Here is a 5,497-nt window from a genome sequence, read left to right as displayed (position 1 = left end):
CCAGACTTATTTGACGATTTTTACAGCTTGTCTCACACTGATCTGTGAGAGGAGCTTGGCGCCAGGAATTTATTTATGGGCGAGGGCAGCAGTCTTCCTAGCAGCCATGATGGCTTCCCGTTTCCAATCCCTTTTCCGATCGCCAGGGTAGTGTCGTTTGAACTTTCAGTAGTGGCCAAAGTTTCTCCTATTCTCAGTTCCGCAACCTACCTTACCAACCTTGTAAACGCTATTTCTGCTCAATTTTAACGTCGCGATGTCGCCTCCCTGTGTAATTCCGGCCCTATGATTGGCGAGTTCAGGTGCGCGCCCGTTTTTCACGGGCGGGCGCCAACCGCCCTCCGCTGATGGATGGTGGACAAAGGGGCAGTAGTTCAGTTCTAGTGTGACCGTGCCGGAGGCCGGAGGTGCCGCATCCAGGACATGAAGTTCGGTAAGCATGAGCGCTGACGTGCACCGTAGATTCGCGCCCTGCGGCCCAGAGGGAACCTGGTAGGTCATTGTGAATAGTTCGCGTCTTGCGGTTATTCTTTCAGTACGGGAGGCTACCTAGCGATTCACGCACAGTAGCATCTTTATTGGGCTTGGCTGTTTCATGGTGGTGGTCGTTGCTCGCCTGCAACCCCTACCTTCACTAAATGGGATTCTATTTGATAATACGGGCCGGCCGGAGTGGCCTTGGGGTTCTAGGCGCTACAGTCTGGAGCCGAGAGACCGCTACGGTCTCAGGTTTGAATCCTGCCTTGGGCATGAATGTGTGTGATGTCCTTAGGTTAGTTAGGTTTAATTAGTTCTAAGTTCTAGGCAACTGATGACCTCAGAAGTTAAGTCGCATAGTGCTCAGAGCCATTTGATAATACGGCAATCGTTACTAAAATTCCTTTCCTCCTGCTGTCGTGGCGGGTTATGAAAGTACGTTGGGGCAGGCTGCTGAACTCGAATCTTTCTCCCCCCACCCCCATTTGGTTGTATTATTGTTTGTTTCTCAACTGTTTAATAAATGAGTCCGTTAATCTTACATTCTCTCTCTTTTCTTACGTGAACTTACCTATAGTGTAACAGAATAATGCGGAACTATGACGGCTGCTATAAGGTCGTGCAGGTCTCGCGCCACTAACGATATTATAAAGATTCAATATCGCGCGCCTGGCACGACCATTGCACGGATGGCACCGATAACAGTAGTAATCATGTCCAGTTATTCCCCATTGATAAACTGGGAAGTGTTCACGGCTCAGTGTGAGTACGTGAGCACTAAATCCACTTGATGTGGTGGAAGTAGTGGCCTCTGTTTTACCTAGCTGGTTTAGACAAAAAATATCAAAAATCACAGCCCCTACAGCAAGGAATAATAACCTGTAAAATAAAAGGAGCCACCGCGTTTACAACGTTGGTTATGATGTCGAGGAGGAGGAGGAGGAGATTACTGTTTAACGTCCCGTCGATAACGAGGTCATTAGAGACGGAGCACAAGCTCGGATTATGGAAGGATGGGGAAGGAAATCGGCCGTGCCCTTTCTAAGGAACCATCCCGGCATTTCCCTGAAGCGATTTAGGGAAATCACGGAAAACCTAAATCAGGATGGCCGGACGCGGGATTGAACCGTCGTCCTCCCGAATGCGAGTCCAGTGTGCTAACCACTGCGCCACCTCGCTCGGTGATTATGATGTCGGCCATTAGAGTGGAACCGTGAGGGGACACAGGGCCTCTCAGTAAGGTTGCGTTAAGGACGTCGCATTGAATTGACATAATGTTGAACAACAGTGTTTTCTAGCCAAATGCCGGCCGTTGTGGCCGAGCAGTTCTAGGCGATTCAGTCTGGAAACGCGCGACCGCTACGGTCGCAGGTTCGAATCCTGTCTCGGGCATGGATGTGTGTGATGTCCTTAGGTTAGTTAGGTTGAAGTAGTTCTAAGTTCTAGGGGACTGATGACCTCAGATGTTAAGCCCCATAGTGCTCAGAACCATTCCAGTCAAACGAGTCGGAAATAATATGGTGTTTTGGAATCTGAATAAGACCAAGGTGCTTTCAGAAAAAAGTTATGCAGTATCAGTTTCCAAATAAGGAAGACGAATAATGATTTGTCAATCACTTCTACAGAATGTCTGCTAATTACAGGGCAAACTGTACACACCACCTAGTAATAACCAGAGCCACGTAATAACAAGCAGACTGGACATCATGCCACATAACAGCACCTCTAGCTTCCATAATGGTCTCAGCTCAGAGAGAAAGAGAGCCCACAGTTATCTTCAGATATGATGGCTAGCTTCTGTAGAGCTTCCAAACTGTAGAGATGTTGATTGCTATCTTTTACTCACTGTTCCAGATAGTTCGACACTATTCTACAGAATTAAGATTGCGTGATTTAACAGTCCAGTTGAGATGCGACAGAGTGGCTGAGTGTTCACCGAACTGGGAAAATATAGGTGTATGTGCTGTCCTATGAGCACGGCTCTCTCCGTCATGGTAGACGGGAGTGACCACAGCACACTCATCATGAAAATGTGGAAGAATGGGCAACAAGTGGTCACCAAAATATTGAAAAAGAAATGCTGGTAAATGTTCACAGTAACCAGAATCAGTGGGCCCAAACCATGGTACAAAAAACACACAAAACGTAACAGAAACATCTGTGGCCTGAACTACACGCTCCACACAGTGTGAATTAAACACCTCATTTGTCTGGACTGTTGGTACACTCGATGCCTTGCACAATTTGAATGGATGCACACTCGCAACGTATCGGACGTCAGTAAACACTTCAAGTCAGCCACTATCCACTTCCCGTGTTGTTTGGCCCATTGATGATAAGCAAATTGATGTGCCGCTGTGAGCAAAGGCCTTTTCATCATCATCATGTCTACATCTACATCTACATTTATACTCCGCAAGCCACCCAACGGTGTGTGGCGAAGGGCACTTTACGTGCCACTGTCATTACCTCCCTTTCCTGTTCCAGTTGCGTATGGTTCGCGGGAAGAACGGCTGCCGGAAAGCATCCGTGCGCGCTCGAATCTCTCTAATTTTACATTCGTTATCTCCTCGGGAGGTATAAGTAGGGGGAAGCAATATATTCGATACCTCATCCAGAAACGCACCCTCTCGAAACCTGGGCAGCAAACTACTCCGCCATGCAGAGCGCATCTCTTGCACAGTCTGCCACTTGAGTTTGTTAAACATCTCCGTAACGCTATCACGCTTACCAGATAAGCCTGTGACGAAACGCGCCGCTCTTCTTTGGATCTTCTCTATCTCCTCTGTCAACCCGACCTGGTACAGGTCCCACACTGATGAGCAGTTCTCAAGTATAGGTCGAACGAGTGTTTTGTAAGCCACCTCCTTTGTTGATGGACTACATTTTCTAAGGACTCTCCCAATAAATTTCAACCTGGCACTCGCCTTAGCAACAATTAATTTTATATGATCATTCCACCTCAAATCGTTCCGCACGCATACTCCCAGATATTTTACAGGAGTAACTACTACCAGTGTTTGTTCCGCTATGTGTTTTCCCTCCTCGCCGTTTCCGGCGACAGCGACTCCGTCAGTCGGGGGGGGGGGGGGGGAGGGGGGGGGGGCTCGAATGTGGCTTGCAAAACTGAGCTTTGCCCAGTGGAGTTATACGTATTGATGTAATTAGGCTTGGGCTTAGATTTGCGGAGTTTCGTTTATCGTCCAGGTTCTTTAGGCGGATATGCTAGAATTGTTCCACACTCTTGAGTACAGTTGAGCGCCACTCTGATCAGTGCAATGCAAGCTTCTCCCAACGTTTGCTCGGAATGCCACAGGCTGTCGGGTGGTGTTTGATGGTGTCTGTATATCGCAGGTGTTGGCCACCTTGCCGCCGCTTTCCACACGAGAGCTCTGAGTAGGACACCGCTTTGCGAAGTCTACTGCCGTCCATGCGTATGATATGGCTACCCATCTGAGTTGGTGTTTCCTTAAGAGAAATTCAATGCCAGGCACTTTCACGCGACGCAAAATCTCCGTGTTTGGAACACGATCTTCCCAATTCATGCGGAGAATTGGTCTCAGACAGCGGTGATGAAAGGTGTCTAGCTCCTAATGTCAGCTTTATAACAGCACCAGGTTTCCGAGGCGTAGGGTAAAGTTGGTAATATTATTGCTTTGCAGACCGCAGTTTTAGTTTGTAGTCTGAGTTCATGAGATTTCCATACTCGGTGATTCAGTTTGCCGAAAACTTAGGCTGCATTGGCTATATGAGCTGCAATTTCTTTTGTCAAGCTGTTTTCAAATGGTTCAAATGGCTCTGAGCACTATGGGACTTAACATCTATGGTCATCAGTCCCCTAGAACTTAGAACTACTTAAACCTAAGGACAGCACACAACACCCACTCATCACGAGGCAGAGAAAATCCCTGACCCCGCAGGGAATCGAACCCGGGAACCCGGGCGTGGGAAGCGAGAACGCTACCACACGACCACGAGCTGCGGACCAGGCTGTTTTCGCTTCTGATTTGGCTATCTAAATATTTTAAGTGTGACACGTTTCCCAAATGTTTGTTGTCCAACTTAATACTGCAGCCGTCTGTATTGGAACCCCTCTGTGGTTGCTGGAGGACTTGCTTCTTGGGGACGCTTATGACTAAACCAGATCTTCTGCAGGAGTCATTTAGCAGATATATGTATGTTTGAGGAGATTCAGGAGAATGAGCCATCATGCATACGTCATCTGCGTAAAGAATTTCTAAGATAGATATTTTATTGACGCGACTTTTTGTTATGAGGGGAGAGATATTGAAGACACTTTTGTCCGTTCTCAATTCAAGACCCATTTGACCACTGCAGGCTTTGGTTGCATCTCTCATAACTGCTGCGAAAGAGTGTGGGAGCCAGTACACAGCCTTGTTTTAAGCCGCATGTCATGGGAAAGTGATCTAAAAGCTCGTTTTCACGGCGGATTTTTGCCATCATGTTGTCATGAAACTGTCTAATCAAGTTAATAATTTTGTCAGGGCAGCCGGTTTTCTTTAGTACAACCCAGAGAGCTTCCCGTGGAACTCGGTCGAATGCTTTTTCCAGGTTTACAAAGCACATGAACAGAGGCTGATGTTGCTTTAAGCTTTTCTCTTGCATTAGTTTGACAACAAATATGGCATCCATTGTACCTCTGCTCGAGCGAAAGCCACACTGGGTCTCTGGTAGCACTTTTTCTGCAAGGTGCGTCATCCGTTTGTTGAGTATGTGAGCCATGACTTTCTCTGCTGCTCAGAGAAGAGAGATTCCCCTGTGAGAACTGCAGTCAGAAATGTCCCCTTTACCTTTGTAAATTTTGCAAATGCAGGGATCTTTCCAATCTTGTGGAATTATTTCACACTCCCAAATCTATTAAATTAGAACAAACAGTGGGTTCGTAATGTTTTGTCCACCACGTTTATAAAGTTATGATGGTAAAAGTTGTCTAATCCTGCTCATTTATTATTTTTCAGCTTAGCCAATGCCGAAATGAATACACTGAAGGAAGGGGCAT

Source organism: Schistocerca gregaria, chromosome 4 (genome assembly GCF_023897955.1).
Source record: "Schistocerca gregaria isolate iqSchGreg1 chromosome 4, iqSchGreg1.2, whole genome shotgun sequence".
NCBI classification, from domain to species: domain Eukaryota; kingdom Metazoa; phylum Arthropoda; class Insecta; order Orthoptera; family Acrididae; genus Schistocerca; species Schistocerca gregaria.
Note: the sequence above shows the minus strand (reverse complement) of the source record.